General features: G+C 40.3%; 1 protein-coding gene and 1 non-coding gene across 2 annotated transcripts in view; one reads left to right on the forward strand and one right to left on the reverse strand.

Moving 5' to 3' along the window:
• Positions 1-23,998, reverse strand: part of CDKAL1 (CDK5 regulatory subunit associated protein 1 like 1) — a 537,841-nt gene that overhangs the window by 247,885 nt on the left and 265,958 nt on the right. The gene's annotated exons all lie outside the window — the stretch shown is intronic.
• On the forward strand, positions 13,779-13,885 carry LOC125908510 (U6 spliceosomal RNA). The gene has a single exon (XR_007453392.1). It is a non-coding gene; the product is annotated as a U6 spliceosomal RNA (small nuclear RNA).

Raw genomic sequence — 23,998 nt, forward strand, 5'->3', positions numbered from 1 at the left:
AAGGGAGAAAGGAGAAAGGAGAGGGTTTAAATTCCATTAAGACTGTAAACAAGGGGAGCGTAGAGTCTGCAACTCCACAGCTTGATACCTGGTGGTGCTCTGGTGGGAAGGGCAAATCCCCAGGAACAGAGAGGGATCCGGACGTTCTCGGGCCACACGGGGAAAAGCAGTTCCACTGCTGGAAGGACATTTGGTAGAGACTGTTGAGGCCACCTGGCCCCAGCAGACCCCAGAAAAATGGCCACATCCGCTGGTATTGGAACAAGGTTGTGAAGGATGAAGCCTGGTGCCAGATGTGTGTTGTGATCTTCCATAATCCCTGAAAAGCTGCTGCTACACTGTCTCACAAACTTTTTCTAGGGTGGGCTGGCACCTGGCCGCAGTCTCGGGGCACCGGCAGCAGCAGGGTCCAGCAAGCGTTCCTGGGTGCAGTCGACATTCGACCATTGCTCAGTGAGACCCTCCTGCAGAGGGGCGGAACGGGTCAAAGCCACAGTCCCCCAGAAGTAAGGGGCCAGGGGAAAAAAGCCGCATCTGAGACAAAACTTGGGAGAGAGGTACTGCCTGGGGCCTGGTCACGGACAGTGAAAAAGCGGGGAGTGGAGGAAAGCTGAAGACAAAGGACGGGTGCACAATTGTTGATGGGGAGAACAGAGTTCCAATACTAGAGACTGGGTAGCTGGGTGGCGCCATTTTCACCGCTCCCGCGCATGTGCATATGCACCTACAAGCGCCACAACAATCCATCCCGGTAGGCTAGCAGTGCCATCTAGTGGAGAACAGAGCTGTTACACTGAGCCCTGCCCAACTGGGCCAGAGGACCCTATTAGATTGAACAAAAACCAACCATCAACAAGGCATATCATAGTCAAATTCACAAAATACTCAGGCAAGGAGAGAATCATGAAAGCAGCAAGGGAAAAAAGGTCCCTAAAATACAAGGGAAGACAGATCAGGTTTGTAGCAGACCTACCCACAGAAACTTGGCAGGCCAGAAAGGAGTGACAGGATATATTCAACGTGCTGAATCAGAAAAATATGCAGCCAAGAATTCTTTATCCAGCAAGGCTGTCATTCAAAATAGAAAGAGAGATAAAAAGTTTCCCAAACAAAAATTAAAGGAGTGTGTGACCACTAAACCAGCCCTGCAAGAAATTTTAAGGGGGACTCTCTGAAGGGAGAAAAGATGAAAATATATATATATATATAAATACCAAAAGCAACAAAGATTAGAAAGCACCAGAGAACATCCCAGAAACTCCAACTCTACAAGCATCATAATGGCAATAAACTCGTATCTTTCAGTACTCATGCTAAATGTCAAGGGACTCAACGCTCCAATCAAAAGACATAGGGTAACAGAATGGATATGAAAACAAGATCCATCTATATGCTGTTTATAAGAGACCCACTTTAGACCTAAAGACACCTTCAGATTGAAAATAAGGATGGAGAACCATCTATCATGCTAATGGTCAACAAAACAAAGCCGGAGTAGCCATACTTATATCAGACAATCTAGACTTTAAAATAAAGACTGTATCAAGAGATTCAGAAGGGCATTCTATCATAATTAAGGGGTCTATCCATCAAGAAGACCTAACAATTGTAAACATTTATGCACCAGATGTGGCAGCACCCAAATATATAAATCAATTAATCACAAACATAAAGAAACTCATCGATAGTAATACCATAATAGCAGGATACTTCAACACCCCACTCACAGCAATGGACAGATCATCTAATCAAAAAATCAACAAGGAAACAATGGCTTTGAATGACACACTGGACCAGATGGACTTAACAGATATATTCAGAACATTTCATCCAGAATATACATTCTTCGTCAGTGCACATGGAACATTCTTCAGAATAGATCACATACTGGGACACAAATCAGCCCTAAGTAAGCACAAAAGGAATGAGATCATACCATGCATATTTTCAGACCACAACACTATGAAACTCGAAATCAACCACAAGAAAAAGTTTGGATAGGTAACAAGTACTTGGAGACTGAAGAACATCCTACTATAAAGAATGAATGGGCTAACCAAGCAGTTAAAGAAGAAATTAAAAAGTGTATGGAAGTCAATGAAAATGATAGCACCACAATCCAAAACCTCTGGGACACAGCAAAGGCAGTCATAAGAGTAAAGTATATAGCAATCCAGGCCTTCCTAAAGAAGGAAGAACGATCTCAGATACACAACCTAACCTTACACCTTAAGGAACTGGAAAAATAATGGCAAATGAAACCCAAAACCAGCAGAAGACAGGAAATAAAAGATTACAGAAAAAATCAATGCTATCGAAACCAAAAAAAAAAACCAAAAAAAAACACAAAAAAACAAAAAAAACCAATAGAACAGATCAATGAAACCAGAAGCTGGTTCTTTGAAAGAATTAACAAAATTGATAACCCACCAGCCAGTTTGATCAAAAAGAAAAAGCAAATGACCCAGATAAATAAAATCAAGAATCAAAGAGGAGAGATCACAACCAACACAGCAGAAATAAAAACAACAATAGAATATTAGGAGCAATTATACACCAATAAAATGGGCAATCTGGAAGAAATGGAAAAATTCTTAGAAACATACACACTACCAAAACAAATAGGAAGAAACAGAAAATCTGAACAGACCCAGAAACAATAAAGAAATCGAATTAGTAATCAAAAATCTCCCAAAAAACAAGAGTCCAGAGCCAAGATGTCTTTCCAGGGGAATTCTACCAAACATTTAAGGAAGAGTTAACACCTATTCTCTTGAAGGTGTTCTAGAAAATAGAAATGGAAGGAAAACCTCTAAACTCTTTCTATGAAGCCAGCATTACCTTGATTCCAAAACCAGACAGAGACCCCACTAAAAAGGAGAAAAATAGACCAATTTCCCTGATGAACATGGATGCAAAAATCCTCATCCAACAAGATATTAGCCAACTGGACCCAACAATACATTAAAAAGATTATTCACCATGACCAAGTGGGATTTATACCTGGGATTCAGGGCTGGTTCAATATCTGCAAAACAATTAACGTGATTCATCACATCAATAAAAGAAAGAACCATATGATCCTCTCAAAAGATGCAGAGAAAGCATCTGACAAAATACAGCATCCTTTCTTGATAAAAACCCTCAAGGAAGTAGGGACAGAAGGAGCATACCTGGAGATCATAAAAGCCATATATGAATGACCCTATGCTAATATCATCCTCAATGGGGAAAAACTGAGAGCTTTCCCCCTAAGGTCAGGAACAAGACAGGCATGTCCACTCCTGCCACTGTTATTCAACACAATATTGAAGTCTTAGCCTCTGCAGTCAGACAACACAAAGAAATAAAAGGCATCCAAATCGGCCAGGAAGAGGTCAAACTTTCACTCTTCGCAGATGACACGATACTCTATATGGAAAACCCAGAAGATTCCACCAAAAAACTGCTAGCATTGATTCATGAATTCAGCAAAATTTCAGGATATAAAATCAACACACAGAAATCGGTTGCATTCCTATGCACCAACAATGAAGTGACAGAGAAATCAAGGAATCGATCCCATTTACAGTTGCACAAAAAAACATAAAATACCTAGGAATAAATCTCACCAAAGAGGTGAAAAATCTATACACTGAAAACTAAAGAAAGCTGATGAAAGAAACTGAAGAAGACACAAAAAAATGGAAAAAGATTCCATGCTCCTGGATAGGAAGAACAAATATTGTTAAAATGTCAATACTACCCAAAGCAATCTACATATTCAGTGCAATCCCTATCAAAATAATAGCAGCATTCTTCACAGAGCTAAAACAAATAATCCTAAAATTTGTATGGAACCAGAAAAAACCCCAAATAGCCAAAGCGATCTTGAAAAAGAAAACCAAAGCAGGAGGCATCACAATCCCAAACTTCAAGCTATACTACAAAGCTGTAATCATCAAGACAGTATGGTCCTGGCACAAAAACAGACACTCAAATCAATGGAAAAGAATAGAGAACCCAAAGATGGACCCACAAATGTATGGCCAACTAATCTAATTCAAGAATGAACCTGGACCACTTGCTTTCACCATACACAAAAATAAACTCAAAATGGATGAAAGACCTAAACATAAGACAGGAAGCCATCAAAATCCTCAAGGAGAAAGCAGGCAAAAACCTCTTTGATCTTGGCCGCAGCAACTGCTTACTCAACACGTCTCTGGAGGCAAGGGAAACAAAAGCGAAAATGAACTACTGGGACCTCATCACAATAAAAAGCTTCTGCACAGCGAAGCAAGCAATCAGCAAAACTAAAAGGCAACCAACAGAATGTGAGAAGATATTTGTAAGTGACATATCAGATAAAGGGTTAGTATCCAAAATCTGTAAAGAACTTATCAAACTCAACACCCAAAAAACAAATAAACCAGTAAAGAAATGGGCAGAAGACATGAATAGACACCTCTCCAAAGAAGACATCCAGATGGTCAAATGACATGTGAAAAAATGCTCAACATCACTCATCATCAGAGAAACACAAATCAAAACCACAGTGAGATACCACCTGACACCTGTCAGAATGGCTAACATTAACAACTCAGGCAACAACAGATGTTGGTGAGGATGGGGAGAAAGAGGATCTCTTTTGCATTGTTGGTGGGAATGCAAGCTGGTGCAGCCACTCTGGAAAACAGTATGGAGACAAGACATTAAAAAAAAAAGAGTTAAACCACTCTGTACTGTCATTATTTTAATTAAAAGTAGTCTATCTTAACACTAAAATAGTAGGAGTGTCATGATGAAGGATCACACATTTACCTTCAGGAAAAGTTCACTAGATTTTCCTCCTATCTCTCATTTCACCAACAACCAGCAAAAATCCAAGCTGGTCTACAAAAAACACTGCTGCAGATCATTCTATGTCATCTATCTAAGTTTCCTTACATTTCTATAATAATCTTTACAACTGAAGACGTACAGATAAAAAATAGCAAGGAAAAAAAAAGGCTTCACTGAATATTATCCTGAGTCAGATGACACACCAACTGATACATATAGAAATATAGTAACAGTAATAATTCCAGTTGGATTTTCAGCGTGTTCTATTTGTAGCTAGTGGTTTACTCCCTGGGAGACAAAGTCCCACACCCCTACTAGCAACAACTGTTTTCTTTTTTTTTTTTTTTTTTTTTCAACGTTTATTTACTTATTTTTGGGACAGAGAGAGACAGAGCATGAACGGGGGAGGGGCAGAGAGAGAGGGAGACACAGAATCGGAAACAGGCTCCAGGCTCCGAGCCATCAGCCCAGAGCCCGACGCGGGGCTCGAACTCACAGACCGCGAGATCGTGACCTGGCTGAAGTCGGACGCTCAACCGACTGTGCCACCCAGGCGCCCCAACAACTGTTTTCTTAATGAGTTTACCAAAATAGCATGGTGGAAGATGATGACATTCTGTCAACCATAAAGCACACACTTTCCCAAAATGTTTCCTCTATCCCACCTACAATGCTATTTTTAGTTTTATACAACAATGAAACCAGTACAAAAGATCAATGCTGAGCTAGTATCTGCACCATTCAAAGACAGCACCAAAGATACTTACAGTCACCAAATTATACTTGTTAGCAAAGCAAAAATAGCTGGCTGACCATTAAAGGTGGAAGACCAGTACAACGTGACTCTACTACAGACATGAATTAACTTATGAATAGCCAAACTAAAAACAAAATAGGGCCCCTGAAGGCAATTATGTATCTCCTACCACAGTAGACTTTATTTACCCACTGTGTGTATTAATCCTGAATAGCCATATGTGATCACATCAAGGCATGTGTATTTGTAAATAACAAATATATATGACTTATTCTTTCAGGGCACCTGAGTGGCTCAGTCGGCTAAGCATTCTAATCTAGATTTGGGCTCAGGTCTTGATCTCTTGGTCGTAAGTTCAAGCCCTGCATCGGGCTCTGAAGTTGACAGCATGGAGCCTGCTTGGGATTCTCCCTCCCTCCCCCACCCCTTCATCTCTCGCATGCACACTCTCTCTCCCAAAATAATGAAGTAAACTTAAATATATATATAGCCAAGTGGATGTATAAAAAACACAAACATACAAGCAAGCATGCGTGAGTGAGTGCACAGGCGCGTGCACACACACACACAGTTTCCCCATTTCCACCATTAAATGTTCTCAACATCTTGGAGGGTGTTTTTTTCCTTGGTTGTTTTTGGTTTTTAGTTTGGGTTTTTGACTTTTCGGTACAAATACCCGGCCTCCTTACCAAACATACTGAATCAGAACATGCAAGCACGGAACCAAGGAATCTGTACGTGTAGTATGATTATCATATAACAAAGCTGAAGGCAAATTTACATAATGATATCAGAAACAACATTTTATTTACTTCCTGTGGCTTAATAGTTAACATTTAACTGCTATTAAACTAAGGAACGCTAAAGCTTCACTTCCAAATAATTTTTTTTTAAGTTTATTATTTTTAAGTTTATTTAGAACACGAGCAGGGGAGGGGTTGAGACAGAGGATCCCAAGCAGGCTTCATGCTGTCGGCGTGGAGCCCAACCTGGGGCTCAGGTCCACGAACTGTGAAATCATGACCTGAGCCAAAGTCGAGAATCAGATGGCTAACCAACTGAGCCACCCAGGCACACCGTTCACTTCCAAATATTCTGAAGGACAATATGTGGGAAGTGATCTGTAGCCAAGACTTACCTCGGGATTAACCTCCTGAAGGCTTCGCAATGAATGCATCAACAACAACCACAACAAGCCCTGAATAACAGACCTCAGAATATATTAAAAAGTAAAGGAATATCAGCAAGCAGAGTTTATTGTTTTTGCTTCCTCAGTGGCTCTGGAGGCTGACGTCTGCCAGGGTGAAATCTCACAGGAAACACTAGCTGAAGTTAATTCTATAACTTATAACAGGTACCACATTTTGGCGCCTAGGATAAGAGGTATTGTTCTAACATGGGTCAAAACATCCTGGGAAAAGAAAAAAAAAAATCTTTTATTTCCACTGTGTTGAAACTAGAAAGCTAAATTCAGATAATTGTCTAATCTGTGTGGGAAAATAACTTAAAATTGTTTGGGTCAAATAATGGTGTAATTATATAATGAAGAGAGAGGAGGTGTTTTAAGCCAAAATGGAAAAGTAATGCCTAAGCATTTATGCAATTACCCACCAATTTCAACAAATTCTCCAAATTTGAATATTTCGATTCTAGTTAGCACTAAATTAAGTAAAATTCAATTGTCCATCTCTAGCTTTTAGAGAGTATAAACTAAGGCAGGATCACAACAAAAATCAGTTATTGGAGATAAAATGAGGGAACTAGCAGGTCCTAAAAGGACAGCTAACTGTCCCACCCAAACCTCCGTGGGAGGAAAGCGTCTCCCACTCAGGCCTCTTGCACAATATTTTGGTGCAATTCTCCTTCATACATATTACACCGTATTTCCTTGAAAGACTGGAGGATTCCCTCTCAATTCAGTGACAGCTCCTTTTTTTCTTTATTGGGGCAAGAAGAGGGAGAGATAAAAGCTACCCCTATTAAGTATAGAATTTAATCCTTTTTAAAGAACTATTACGCTGTTTCTCAGAAACATTAGGACACAAAAGGGATGTTACACCTCAGATGGAGGGAATAACGTAAATGTAAGAACTGGAACAGGAACAGTAAAGAATAATAGTTTCAAGATGAATAATATACCAGTTGAGAACTTTCTTCCCAAGAGGCGGGTCATAACCCTAAGGAAGCTGCCCTCCGAAGGAGGCCAAAGTAAGTCGTAGGACACCTCTGTCTCCCCAGTAAACCTCGATATACAGGCAAACACCAAGGTATGGAATGTTTCCTTTTTTAAAAAAGAATCAACTGATGCAATACGTACAACGGTTTATCCAAATATTATAGATCAAGCCAGGTGCGTGAATGCCCATAGCTCCCAAACAGTATGAAACAAGTTAACAGGAAAGCTGTTTATTGGTTTTCCCAGAGAAGATTCCTTGCCTACCCTTAAATGGTTTGGTTTTTTTTCCTGTTTTTCAGTAGATTGTATAGGATAATTCTTCCTTATATTCCCAAATACCTCCTATCCTATTTTACTTTTTCCCCCTAGGTTAAATCGGGAAAACGGGTTCATTTTAAGATTCTTTTTTAGAGAAAGACATTCTAATTTGGCTTAATAATACCACTTCTAGGGAGGCTTACTGATTGCTGATAGGAGTGAAAGTTGCTTTAACTCTTGTGAAGACAAACCTGCTAACAAGTGTTAAAAGCCTTACTGTATTTTCCCCAAAAACTCTATTTCCAATCTGACAAACATTCATGTTTAAATGCTCAATTTGTATACACCGTATAAAAAAAAAAAAAATCTTTCCAAGTATGGAGTTCTAAAAATAAAACACTCTTGCGGGCATAGTAATAAATAGTAAACCAATAGTTACACAATGCTTACTGCGTGGAAGGCACTATTTTAAGCACTTTACATATATTAGAGCCCTTTTAATCAACCTCATGAGGTCTGCGTTGTTACTGCCCTTCTTTTACAGATAAAGAAATTGAGACAGAATGTGACTAAGCAATTTATTAAAGGCTACTGAGTGGTGAGACTAGGATTTGAAACTAAGACGCCCCAGACCATGCTGCTTCAAGACAGACTCCAACTGCCAGACTAACGCACAGTGCTTCCACTGGTATCTCCTGACATCCATGACCAAAGGTGAATCCTAAGTCATCTAAATTTCATCATTACAAAAGAAAGATATCAGTAAAAGCAAGTAAAACATATATAACACGTGGTAAATTCTCAAATTCTATTGACATTTTTGGATCCTTTAATTGCTGGAAAAACTCAACCACTTTCTTTTTCTCTTATTTGTAAAAAAAAAAAAAAAAAAAGTCACTTGTCAGCTACAAAAATGTTAACATGAAACAGCCATAAACCCTGCGCAGTCACTAGTCACCAGATGCACACTCCAGCAGAGTATTTACGCCAGGAATAAGATTATCTCTTTCTTGTCTCATTCAACTTGCCACAGGATAGCTGTAGTGTAAAGGTGAGTTTCTAGATAGGATTACCTCTTGATGCTTTTATTTTTTTCCAAGTTTATTTATTTATTTTGAGAGAGAGACAGGAGAGAGAGCATGTGTGTGCAAGCAGGGGAGAGGCAGAGAGAGGGAGAGAGAATCCCAAGCAGGCGTCCCATTGTCAGTGTAGAATCCAACTCAGGGCTCAGTGCCATGAACCATGATATCATGACCTGAGCTGAAATCCAGACGCTTAACTGACTGAGCAACCCAGGCGCCCCGGCCTTTGTTTTTTTTTTTTTTGTTTTGTTTTTTTGTGGGGTTTTTTTGAGAAAATATTTTTATAATATACCAATCTACTACATTTGTGGTTACAGAATAACTGAAACTCAGAAAATCAAACAGCCTTTGTCACACATCATCAGCCTGATTTGCTTCAAGACATATCTTTTCCCACTGCCATTTCTTGAAGACAGCTTCAAATTAATGACACAGTTACCCAACTAACTCACTACCAAAAAATGCAGGTATAGCGTATCTGTGGGACATATACTCTCACTTTCTCCTTGCATCTATGAAGGAAAAGGAGGCCAAATCGAAGCTCCTGAAGGATCTTTTCAATGCTCAGGAGGAGGGATCTTGTGAGGAAGAATGGTGTTAACTCACATAACACACTCTCACCTCATTTTCAATGTGCACAGACTCCTTGGGAGGTATCCCTGAGACAGGTGGTAGGGGCTCTGGTTTTCAGAGAAGAAGACGGAAGTTGGAAGAATTTACAGGACACAGACTAATTAAGGGCCAGGAAGAGTGTAGGCACCCACCTCTTTTTTACTTACAGTAACGAAGATTCGAGGGGTTGTTTTGGTTTGTTTTATTTTGGAGGGGGAGGCTGTTTGCTTCATCTGCATTATTTTAATGGAGAAATGTATTAGTAATCTGACTAGCTTTACTGAGATAAAACTGACATACAGTACACTGCACGTATTTACAAGATGCACTTTGCAGCACCCGGGTGGCTCAGTCGGTTGAGCTTCCGACTTGGGCTCAGGTCATGATCTCACGGTTCCTGAGTTTGAGCCCTGCATCGGGTTCATTGCTGTCAGCACGGAGCCCGCTTTGGATCCTCTGTCTCTCTCTCTCTCTGCCCCTCCCCTGCACGTGCATGTGCTCTCTCTCCCTGAAAAATAAAATGTGCACCTTGATGACAGTTGATAAATGAATGTATCTGTGAAATTATCAACCCCGAAGGTTTCTTGTGTCCGTTTGTTTTTTTTCCATCCGGTCTGTCACCTCTCCAGCCCAGGAGCCGGAACCCCAACTTTCTCTCACCGTTAGTATTCATGATAAACTAGTTTTGTAGCATTTTATATAAATAGACTCATAAGGTGTACACTCCTTTATGTCTGACCGCTTTCATCCATACTGTAGAGTGTATCAACAGTGCATTGTTCTTTATTGCTGAGTTCTATTCCATGGATTCCATGTTTTGCCAGCTTGTCCCCATGAGGCCATGGGTCAAAAGTGGGAGATGGAAAGGCTAGACAGGAGAGAAAGGACTGGCTTTTCCTTATCTGCTTCCCATCTGTTGGTGGCACCAGTTTCTAACTCTGATAGAGTTTAACATCAGCACTCTTAACCGAAGAGCCAATACCTTAAATCTCATGGTCTGCTCCAAGTATTTATTATGGCTGCTTCAAGAAAAAGAAACGTAAATGGTACAAAAATTAAGACGGAAGAAATGTGTTGCCTGCTTCCTGTAGCCTAGATAAAGATAAGCTTAGGCTGAAAGCAAGGAGGGGAGAAACAGATCTTTGATATGAGAGGCCCTCTCCACCTCTATAACCCAAAAAAGCTCAAAGTTCAGTAATGTGGACTCCAGTACAGTTCAGACACAAACCAACCAATCAACCAACCAACCAACCAACCAACCAACCAACCAACCAAAAAGCCATGCTAGTGGAAACAGAGCTAAAGCTTGCGAAAACAGAGGCTGTGAAGTGAGAAATTTCCCAGGAGAGCAGAATGGAGCCTGGAAGACACCTGACCTACCCCCACAAGGGTCCTTTCCCAAGCACCTTCCTCTAACAGGCATACCCATGCCTAACAGAGATGACAATACACTTCCTTGTGAGAGTGCAATTAAGGTGCAGCACAAAGACAGGGAACAAGCAGAGGCCAAGACAGGGCAGGAGCAGGCTCTGACAGGCTCAGAGACAATGACCAGGCAGGGTCTCTGCTATACGATTACTGCAAATGGAACTGACCATAAACCAACTAGTAGCCCACTTAGTTTCGAGGGAGTTGATTTGCCAAAGAACCACAAAAAAAACGCTAAACGTCTAAGTCAATGGCTCTTAAACTAGAAAGCGCACTTGATGCTTTAGTGTTGAAGGACATACCACTGGAGCCCCTGTTCTGAGTCATTAGGTCTGGGGTGACAGCCCATTATTTGCTATGTGGCTGGTCCCGACCACACTGAGAACCACAGATCTGAGGCAACCTGAGGTCCCTCCCTCCCAATTCCCCACAAGAGGTGAGAGAATTAGTGCAGTTGCAGTTTCCAATGGTCGTTCAGTCCTTCTCAAAGGCCACCCCTGAGAGGCCATGGGAGACCAGGGAAAAGGAGACACTCTCAGAGATAAAAATCACTAAGAAATTAACCTTCTCCCAGTACAGGGGCACCCAACTCTCCTGGACTAGGAAAGAGTGATCACTGATCCTTGTGTGTACTTTTCCAGGATCCTCCTTTAAACATGGGAACGTCTACTGCAATCTCCCTGGTCTGGCTTGAGCACTACGGATAGCCATGTTATTCTTCAGCCACAGGGGGCAAGACCATGAGATGCTCCCTCAGATTTGAGAAAGAAGACAAGACATCACTAAAGATCCTGCTGTTGGAACTAGATGAGACCTGGAAAAGTCCTTTTTTGGGGAGGCAGTGAGAGCGTTTCATCTAAGGGCAAATTTTCATTAGGAACACGCGTAAGAGGAAAAATGTATATGGCTATTTGGGAGTGGAAAGGGTGAACGACAGGACACGCTGGTATACCCCGCCCTGGACTTGGTCCCATTCCATGTCCTAAAAGAATACTGGTTTTGTTCAAGAATGGACCCCTCCCTCCTGTCATCCTCCTTTCTCAGGTCAAGGTGAACTCACTGTGTCTTCAATTCTAGAGTATTCTAGGGCATGATTAATCAAAGGGAAGTAATTCCTTTCCTCCTCTCATAAACGGTTAGCCCAGGAACTCAGACCTAAGCCAATTGGTGCACGGCTTTCTCAAGGAACCAAGAATTAGTTCATACTTGTACAAGGATAAAATTCAACGAAATGCACTGAGAGTTTGGGGGAAATAGTCTCTTAAAATATTACCCCTTCCTTTTACAGATTATGAACTAAAGACCATTTGACCCCTAAGGCTAAAGCCAAAGGAAGACAGAGTCAAAGAAATCACAGAAAAATGCAGACAACACCACTGGATTAAGGTGTATCTCCTACTTTGAGTTCTACAAGTCACTGTATCTCATTATCATTAGGATTTCTATGATCTACAGTCGAAATGTATGGATCCACATAACGAATAGGGCCACCAAACCCATTAAGAGCTTCAAAGAACCAATTAAATAGTGTTTGTTGCCATGACAATTTGTATCTTCCTTAATCTGAATAATTTTCTATGCATTTGCATTCTCTCTAGGTGCTAACTGTGAGAAATGCCTTGTGCTGGGAGATTTTGAGGTTCACAAGATGGACAGTCCTTTCCTTCGAACTAGAAGAGAATTCTAGGGTTAGGACATTATAGAAACTCTATGAGACTGTTGGGGGAATTTCCTGGGTTTCTGAAGTTTGAGTGTTGCTAAGTAAGACTCCAGAATCATACACACACCCCACACCCCCTCAAAAAGTACATCCTTCTAGTTCAAGCCTAACATTTTACAAACAAGAAATGGAGGGGCACCTGGGTGGCTCAGTCAGCTAAGCATCCAACTCTTGATCTCAGCTCAGGTCATGATCTCCCAGTTTGTGGGATCAAACCCTGCATCGGACTCTGTGATGACAGTGCAGAGCCTGTTTTGGATTCTTTCTCCCTCCCCCTCTCTCTGGCCCCTCCCCTGCTCGCTCTCTCTTTTAAAACAAACTTTAAAAATTTTTTTAATTAAAAAAAAAAAAATGAGTAAAAAATGGAGACCGAATGATTCAGCTAATTGACTTGAAGAAGCAAAAACCAGGTTTTCTAAAATGTAATCTAATACTTCAGTACTGGTTGTTCTCAACCTCTTCTCCTGCCCAAAGACAGTGCTGAGATTTGCCCCAGTCATACCCACAAAGTGATCCTGAATGAAAGGAGATGAGAGAAGAGGTGGGGTGTCAGAGCATCACTCCATTTGGGAGGGGCAACTTCTTTTATTGCAGTCTTACTATGTTAGAGTTATATGCAATTTTCTTTGGTTTGTTTTGGATTTTTTAATGTTTATTTATTTATTTTGAAAGGGGGGAAGGGCAGAGAGAGAGAGAGAATGATTGATCGACTGAAAGAGACAGAATCCCAAGCAGGCTCTGCATTGTCAGAGCAGAGCCCGATGTGGGGGCCCAAACTCACAAACTATGAGACCATGACCTGAGCCAAAGTCAAGAGTCAGATACTTAACTGACTGAGCCATCCAGTTGCCCCAGTTTTGGATTTTTAAATTTGGTCCCAAAATACAGGACTCTAAAATTCATTTTTTAAAAAAAATCCTTGCACTCACTTCAGTAGCACATATACTAAAATTGGAACGATACAGAGAAGATTAACATGTCCCCTGCCCACAGATGACACACAAATTCGTGAAGTGTTCCATATTTTAAAAAGGAGGGAAGGAGGGAGGGAGGGAGGGAGGGAAGGAAGGAAGGAAGGAAGGAAGGAAGGAAGGAAGGAAGGAAACTCCTTTATGACACAAATCCTCTGCCTTAAGAAATAAAATAGAATGAAGAGAATCTTGAATAGTAGCTCATATTATCGTGCTCAACTTCATATAATTTTAAAGTGTTATGGGGATCTAGGACAAAACATAATATTGGACTTCTGTCACTGGGTTTATTTTATTTATTTGAAGGAAGTGAAAACGAGTCATATTTCTACTATATTTTTGCTAGTCATCATTCTAAAGTTAGATGAAAAAAATTCAAGTTATGATAATGTCGTTGATTGATAATAATCCATTTTAAAATAGACCAGAAACCTATTTTAAAAATCTATTTACATAAAGAAATCCATTATCATATTCACACTGAAAATAGTCTCTCCAAGTACTGAAAGGCACACAGTAGAGTCTGTTGGCCTACAAGCCAAATCTCTTCTGTACAGATAAGAAATCAAAATTATTAATGCCAATCTGCTACCATACTCAGTACAGAATTGAAGGCTACTTTTTGTGTTTTGACATCTCGATCTTCTGAGCCTGAGAACGAATACTGTTTATCAAGACACTTGAACACAAGACTCTACCTAATGATGGTTACCTATTTGGTGTTAACACATGTAACTAAACTTGAAGGATAACTCCTTGCGTTTCATCAACCCACAGAAGTTTCAGTGGAATGAGAAAACAAGTGGATAGACCTAATATAATTAATATCTATACTACACTACTCATTGTATTAAGTATGCAGGAATTGAAGTGAATCTGTTAAAGACTAAATACAAAGATTACAGTCTTGAGTTTTTGATGAAATCTTATGACTGACTCTTGTATACACACACATGCGCGCACACGTGCACACACACACACACACACACACCCACAAGATTCTACAGACAGTGGGAGTATAAACTGGTGTGGCTACCGTAGACAACGGTATGCCAGTTCCTCAAAATATTAAACACAGGATTACTATGTAATCCAACAATTCCAATTCCAATATACACATAAAAGAAATGAAAGCAGGGACATAAACAGATATTTACACACTAATGTTTATAGCAGTGTTATTCACAATAGCCAAAGGTAGAACAACCCAATTGCCCATCAACGGGAGAACACCTAAATAGAATGTGGTATACAGATACAAAGGACTGTTACTCAGCCTTAAAAAACGAAATCCTGGGGGTGCCTGGGTGACTCAGTCGGTTGAGCGTCCGACTTCGGCTCAAGTCATGATCTCGAGGTCTGTGAGTTCAAGTCCCACGTCGGGCTCTGTGCTGACAGCTCAGAATGTGGAGCCTGCTTCAGGTTCTGTGTCTCCCTCTCTCTCTGCCCTTCCCTCGCTTGTATTCTCTCTCTCTCTCTCTCTCTCTCTCTCTCTCTCTCTCTCAGAAATAAACATTTAAAAAAAGTGAAATTCTGATAAAACATGGATAAACCAGAAGGACACATGTTATATGATTCCACTTACATAAGGTGCTTAGAATAGTCAAGTTCATAAAGACAGACAGGTGAATAGTGGTTGCCACAGCAGGGGGGTCTGGGGGCTATTGTTTAATGGATACACTGTTTCAGAATGGCACCATAAAAAAGTTCTAGAGGTGGATGGCGGTGACCGCTGCACAAAAATAGGAATGTACTTAATGCCACTGAATGTGACACTTAAAAATAGTTAAAACGGTATATTTTATGTTATGTATATTTTACTACAATAAAAACCAAAACCAAAACAAAAGAGTAAAACACTGGTTAATGACAACAAGGCATCATAAAAGCTTCAAAAAAAAAAAAAAAAGCAAAGTTCTATAAATAATTTCAAGAGTTCACGGGAGCACTTAAAGATCAAAAATGAATCCCAAACTCCTGCTAAAGTTCAACATAAATAGAATGAAACAGGCACCATAGTACTTTTTATAGATCTCAGCTTTCTGTGATCCCTGTAATGCTTGCCAACAAAGTCCCATGCCTAAAATATAATAAAAGCATTAAAACAGCAGTTTTTCTCCTCCTCTGAAGTTGTCTTTCCCACACTGAAACAGAGCAACAGCAGTTCCACACTGGTTGTTTGTATTTCATCACTGTTTTCAGACAGAACAAGAGATCTGCTGCCTACACACCATTCCTCTGCATCAACACCCATTTTCTTATGCAATTTTAAGTTCTGTTGGCAGGTTAAAGACATTTTTTTCCAACCACAAACAAAAACTTCTTTTGATACTCTATGTGAATGTTCAAGGAAATGTTCCCAATTAAAAAAAAAAAAGACTATTTAAAACAATAATATGGAAGTATGTCCACAGTCAAAAAAAAACAAAAACAAAAACTTAAGTTCTAGATATAAGGCATATAAAGACGACATAGCTACTTTGTTGAAAATCACCTGTCTTTATTTTTTCAATCAGGAACTTAGGAAATGTTAAAAGGACACAATGCTGAAAAAAAAAAAGGCAGAACCACATCACTGAGTCTCCCATTCAACTCCATGGACAGACTTTTTTTATTTTTTAAGTTTGTTTTTGGTCTAAAACATTGCTTTGCAACAAACCCTATAATGGAGTGTTTCAATCCAACTGTTCTTTCTTAAGAGTTATAGATAAAAAGTAGCTTTCTGCTGGAAATTTTTAGTTTTAAAAACACTTAAATCTTAGTACATACTTTTAATATATGGTAAATACATTTCTGCTGTTATTAACAAACCTTTGTAAAACCAGACAATCAAAAAGGTGACCAATGATAGCTAAGACTTCTATGTACCTGTAGGCAATGCCAGGCACTGTTCACATATACACTTTATATATATTCATTAAATTAATCCTGAAAACAACCTTGTGAAGTAGGTGCTACTATTATTCCCTGTTTTACAAAGACATAACAAAGGCATGGAGAGACCCAGTTGTTTGACAAATATCTCAAACATCACAGAACCAGTTAAATGGTAGAGATAATACACGAATCCCGGACAGTCCGGCTCTGCCATCCATTCTAACTGTCACACATAGTACCTGTCATAATACGCTGAGAAAATAAAGATCATTTCGATAACACTGAGCAAGTTATTCAATAAAGTAATATAAAATATTTCAGTCTCTTTTTGATCATAGTATTGTTTGCTTTCTTAACAAAACACTAACGACTGCATTAGAGAGTGCCATTCACAGGATTAAACACACTAGTAAAATCTAGATTTTTGGTGCTATCCATGACCAAGAAGGAAGGAAGTCACAGAGACTGAGGCCTACATCTTCATTTTTAATCTTTTTCTAAGTTTACAATCAACGTTGCAAGCACAAAAACAAAGTTAGTGCCAACAGGGTTGGTAGTTCCCTCGATCAAGAAATAATTATATCGACGATAAAGTGTCGATGACTAACCAAACTTTTATAAATGGACACGCAGTTGGAATTTTTAATAAATTAGCTTCTAGATGATGAAGTGTAGGTAAGTTGTCCAAAACAATTAGAGGTTTGGAGGAAGGACTTGGTTCATGATACGTATGACTCACATGTGTCTCACGGCAAAACAAAAACCACCAGACATTTATCTCTTAAAAACAAAAGACACGGAGTCTGGCACCAGCCTGCCAAGCAAGAAATACCATGTGCAAGTCAGACACTCGTGTGCCGTTTAAAAATAAAAAAGAGAGATAGGCATGTGATGAGTGATGACTCCTAAGCCTGACCTTCTCTGAAATACACAATTCCATTTATAACTTTCCCCAAACATCAAAACACCTGAAAATAGCAAGTTTCACAAAAGAAGCAAGAGAGAAAAACAAAAAGGAAGTTTTATAAGTCAGAGGACAAAATATCTTACAGGAATAGCTCTTTGTCACATTGACCGGATTCATTCAGCAGGTTCCCCTCCTCCCTGTATTTTTATTTACACGAACTCAAGGAGGCCAGCGTCTCTCTCCTCAAGCTGACTAGGTTGAGTCCACTGGTCTAGGAGATCAACTTCCATTTGGAAAAATTCTTGCTCAAAACTCTGGTTTCTACATCGAAGGAGAAAGACTGCAGGTAAGACCGAAGGTTGCTACATCTATTTGTATATGGATTCTGTTGGAAGAGGACATTATCTAATTACACGTATCGAGAACACCTCTTCCAGGACCAAATTCAGGTTGATCTCTGGGTAGAAAACAAAGTCATCTCCCCAAAACGTAATGTGATGTGATGTACTAATCTTCCAAAAATGATCTAAACAAAATAGAGCGGAGAGGAGACACAAAGCCAACAAAGAAATCTCAGAGACTGCAGAGGAACAGGAGGGCTGTCTATAGCCTGCCTGCCCATATGTGCCATTTGGCAATAGTTTCATTAAGTCACAACTAATAATCAACTTGGGTTATCAATAAACTGGGACCATCCAAAAATTCATTAATTAGCCTTGAATTGTCAGCAACAGTTTTTCAAGTATTTACAGCAAATACAGCCTGTAAATACAGCCTGTCACTAAGGGATATGCGTTCATGTCACAGGTACTGCCAGCAAGAATCAAGCCATACTTTAAAAGTCCATGAGAGCTGTCATAAAGGCATAGAGTATGACACAAAGTAGTACTTCCAACTGAAGTACCAAAACCAGAAAAACAAACGTAAAACCCCATCAAAGGTGTCTCAGCACGGACTCTCTATTTCTGTATGCATCTGGCCTCAGACTAGTAACAGGTCCTTCGCCAAGCAGCAGCGAGTGACAGTTCTACATCTGCCTACCTACCTTGTCACCTACAGCCCCTGAGAACCCCGCAATCTCATCAGAACCCAGCTTGAAAACCTCTGCCTACTAAGTCAAATTCAAACCTGGCATCCTGCCTTTTAGGGGACATGGTCAGCACACACTTACTGAGCATGTAAAAGGGACGTGGAGAAGACAAAGAGGTTAAGCTGCAACAGCGAAACAGAAAATGTTCCAGAAGAGGAGAATGTCAAGGAACAAAGGTGAAGGAAGAAGACAAACCACAGGAGGGGCTGCCGGGAAGGTAAGGAAAAGAGGATTAAAGGTGGAAGAAGGAATCAACAATTTCAGATTCGATCAAGAGGTCAAGATTTGACCTGTGCTGTCTCCGCCCTACTCAGAAGAACAGCTGGTAGGAGACAAATAGAAAAATAAGTTCAGCGGGAATTCCTAATTAGTTACAACTTATCTCCTAGAGGAGCTAAAAACCTTGCTTCTTTTTACTAATTATCAAACACCCATAGCATTTTAACACTCAATAGTTTTTTGTGGGTGTTTTTAGCTTTTTAAAAAAGATCTTATTTTTAAGTAATCTCTACCCTGAACATGGGGCTCAAAGTTACAGCCCTGGGATCAAGACTCGCATGCTCTACTGAGCCAGCCAGGCGCCGAACAGCAAAGAGTTTTGTTAAATAGAGATAAGCACACTATATCAAGCATTCCCAATGGGTGGCTCCAGTTATTTGTATGGGCCTCTTGCTAACGGACTGTACAGTGGCCCCCAAAATCCCTGCCTCCCAGTATTCATGCCCTTGTAATCCTTTCCCCTTAAGGGTAAGCTGGATCTCTAACTTGCTTCTAACCAATAATATGGCAAAGATGTTAGGATGTCACTTGTGTTAATAACACCTGTCTTACAAGGAAACTCTCTCCTTTGATAACTCTGAAGAAGGAAGCTGCCATGTTGTAAATCAGTATTTGGAGGGGGCCACATGGCGAGGAACTGAGGGTGGCCTCCAACTGCCAGCCAGCAAGAAATTGAGGCCCTCAATCCAACAGCCTGTAAGGAACCAAATGCTCTCAACAACTATGAGAATTCAGGAGGGGGCCCTTCCCCGGTCAAGCCTTCTGAGAGAACTCAGCCCTCATAGACACTACTATGATCACAGCCTTTCAGATGACTCTAAACGAGGCCCTGACTCCTGCCTTTCTGACGCGGTGAGGTAATAACCAAATGCTGTTTTTAGTGGCTATGTTTGCAGGGATACGTTATACAGCAATAACTAATGCAGGGCCTTTAGAAGTGCCAAGCCATCTATTTACATGATCAATGAGGGTCAGAAGAACATGGTCTTTCTGACAGAGAACCAAGAGGCTTCACACACCTGCACCCACACTACAAACTATATAACTTATGCGTTAGCAAAAGCAATAGACCCACACACAGGCCTCCTCGAGGCTCATGCCATGCACCTTCCACCTAGGGCCTCCGCCTCTACCTGACACGCTCTTCCCCAGACACCCGCGTGGCTCACTCTCTGTCTTCATAGTTCAGATCAAAGAGCACCGCCTCACAGGCTGCCCCCAAAACGCCTCTGTCCAAAACAGCCCCCTCTGTAACCTCTACATCTCCACAGCCTGCTTTAGTTTCCCCATTACACTCACCACTCTCCTACGATTGTCATGGTATCTTCTGTTTACCCGTTTGTCTGTTTCTTTCACTAGAAACGAAACTCCATGAAGACAAGGATTTTGTCCCCAGTGTGACATCCCTCACACCTCAGTGTCTGGCACACAGTAGGCTGTCAGTGCACATTCTGGAATGGAGGCACGAATGTAGGGCTGCTGTGTCGAGCTTTCCCAAGCTCACAGTGAAAGGGCGACCACGCCACCAAGCCAGAACTTGAGTTTAAGACGGTTGGAGACTGGGGCCCACACTCCTCATCAGTAGCCTCCTAAGGTGTGTCCTCGTGGGACTGGAAAGACAGAAGTCAATAATAAATGTACGCATTATAGACGGGGCCAAGTCACCTCAGCAGCTGGCTGTCCTTGTGGTTGGGGACATCAGTCTGGTATTTTACTATCGTCGTGACTTTAAGCAAATAAATCCCTTATTCGTTCTTTGCCTCTTCTTTTTTTTTTTTTTTTAATTTTTTTTTTAACGTTTATTTTTGAGACAGAGAGAGACAGAGCATGAACGGGGGAAGGTCAGAGAGAGAGGGAGACACAGAATCTGAAACAGGCTCCAGGCTCTGAGCTGTCAGCACAGAGCCCGACGTGGGGCTCGAACTCACGGACCGCGAGACCATGACCTGAGCCAAAGTCGGACGCTTAACCAACTGAGCCACCCAGGCGCCCCTCTTTGCCTCTTCTTTAAATTCAGGATAACTGGAGTCCCAATGTCACAATGCTGCTAGCAAGAATAAACAAGTTAATACCTGTAACTTACTTAGAAAAGCCTTGGAACTGCATAGGTACACATTATTATTTATTTTATTGTAGAATAAATTTATACCCCATGCACCCATTTCTCCCACTCCTCTCCCTCTGGCAGTGACCAATCTGTTCTCTGCATTTATGAGCTTTTGTTGTTGTTGTTGTTGTTGTTGTTGTTCAAGATTCTACATATAAGAGAGATCATACACTATGGTCTCTCTCTCTGACTTAGTTCACTTAGCATGATGCCCTCGAGGTCCATCCACGTCTTCACAAATGGCAAGACTTTATCCTTTTGAATGCCCGAGTAATATTTCATGATGGATCTCTACCACAATTTCTTTATCCATCCATCACAAACACTCAGGTTATTTCCATATCTTGCCTTCTTCAGATAAACACCCAGAGTTAAAGTGCTGCATCATAGTGCCATTTTTAACCTACTCAGGAACCTCCATTCTATTTCCCTTAGTGGCTGCACCTAGTTACGGTCCCACCAACAGTGGGCAAAGGTCCCTCATCCTCTATCACCATCACCACCACCTCTGCCACCATCACCATCGCCACTAAGAGCAGCACGGCTTCCAGGCCCGAAAACCTAACTTCAACCAGACTGAATGTACTGAAGTAACCGCTGCCAGCGAAAGGAGGTGTGATCAGACTCAGAAGCCTACACCCTCTTCTGCCAGCACCACTGCAACCCCGGCTTGTGAGGAGCCATGAGAGAGGAGAGTGTTGTCCACATGGGTTTAGGGCTGTGACACGCTCCTGGGGAGCACCGAGAGAAAGCAAGCACAAACAAAAGGAATCCACTGGCCCCCACCAAAGGCTACAAGCTAGACTGGGCCCTGTGCAGTGGTGTCCCCCAGGTAGAGAAGGCCTCTTCTAGATGGGGTGATTAGGGGTACTCGGCCGCTTCCATCCTGTGCCAGGCATCACCGAAAGGTGCAGGCGACGCCTCTACCCGAGGAAGGGGCCCATAAGACACCTTCTTAAATACTGAACAAAGAAGGAGAACTAAAATTTTTCGACATCGTAGCTACTACCTTCCTGTTTCCATAATAGAAATCCATTTGTAAAGCAGAACATGAAGGAAAATGCTCACATGCATTTAAAACATCTTCACACTTTGTATTTTCAAATATAGAAGAGTCTCATTTGTTTAGTGATCAAAACGTTCACTATGGCCTAAGATGAATGTCATGTCATGGTTTTTACACCACTTCGTGCCTGCCTACCTGGTCACCTTAGCATGGCATCTAGCTAGGTGGGTGTTTTCTGTCAACTAAAGGCATGAAGCAAAGTTTAGGTATCAGTTTGACCACTAGGAATACAGGAGACAGAGTGAGTCCTAAATTAATAAAACCAAAAATAAATTTGCTAATGTCAATTGATGCACTGCCACTTCTGCAAAAAATGTAAACATCATTATATTCACAGAGACTCAGAGTCTGAAGAAACCTACAAGGCACACCTATCAGACACTCGAGAAATGCACTCGAATTCTACTGTCTACCCAATTAAAAGAGATGCCTGCCCGTAGCTTTCCGCAACCTTCACAGTACGGCCCAATAGGCCATCTGCCACCTCCTCCAAACTACCCATTCACATAGGTAAGAGATACGTACCCCAAACATCTTAGGCACACAAAACATGGCAAAACCAGACAGCACACCTATAAATCAAAGGTTGCCACGATGTACGCCAGCTACACAGAAGGGGGAAAATGGAAAACACCATTTGAAAACAGCACCATCAGAAACCATTCCAAATAACAAGATTAAGTAACTCATTCAACCAAATGGCTCTTTTCATATAAAGCATAAATCAACCAAGCCTGTGCATCATTCACGAACTGAAAAAAACAAATACACCTATGTCAGTTACTAACAGATAATGAAGAGATTTTTTTTAAAAACATTCTATAAAACCAAAATCTTAAACACATGCAATAATCAAAATATGTCACAAGAGGGTGAACAAAAGAGCTCTCTCACTACTCCCTATCGTACTGCATCATTTCGCTGTGATTTCACAGCAACAGCACACTTGCACATTTATATATATATATATATATATATATATATATATATATATAATATTTACATATGTATGTAATATATATAATATACAATATTTACATATATACATAATATATAATATACATACATAATATATTCTATATTCTGTATTATATTATATATTAATTACATAAATTATATATTGATTATATTATATATTATATAACATTATAATTATATATTATATAATATACATTACATATTATATATATTATGTTTGTTATAGGTATAGATTACATATAAATATATATTATATATAACATATATGTATTATATATTATACATGTATTATGTTGAACATATATGTTACATATAATACATATGTAACATATGTTATATGTAATATTTATATATAATATATATTCTATACACACAAACACACACACACACTGGTACAGCGTAACATATTTTTAAAAATTTTACTATGAATTCTTCAATGTTTACGTAAGTGTCCCACAGCTGTTCCAATAAAGCCTACCCTTTCATTCTGAATGAAACCTTATAAAGCTGATGCCCTGAATGGGGAATTAGGTACTCGCTCTTACTTTCAGTGCGCATAAGACAGATCTATAATTGTCTTTAAGTAATTGATTTCGCCTATAGGAGACAGAAAAGTAGCATTAGCTCAATTTTAATGAAGAGAACCTTACCACTCTTCTTAAATATAAAACACTCAGGCAAAAAAAGATAATTGGTTGATACTGGATTGCTATTTGTAATACTGACCATCTGATAATGTAAAAAAATTTTTTTGAGTTTATCGCTCCATCGTATGTGAGTAATGACGGAGGCACAAATGTAAGACACACGACATTACTATCATTAGAACAGTTTACAGGATTCAATTCAGAAACACTCCTCAGGTG

This window comes from Panthera uncia (assembly GCF_023721935.1).
Source record: "Panthera uncia isolate 11264 chromosome B2 unlocalized genomic scaffold, Puncia_PCG_1.0 HiC_scaffold_25, whole genome shotgun sequence".
In the NCBI taxonomy this organism is placed as follows: domain Eukaryota; kingdom Metazoa; phylum Chordata; class Mammalia; order Carnivora; family Felidae; genus Panthera; species Panthera uncia.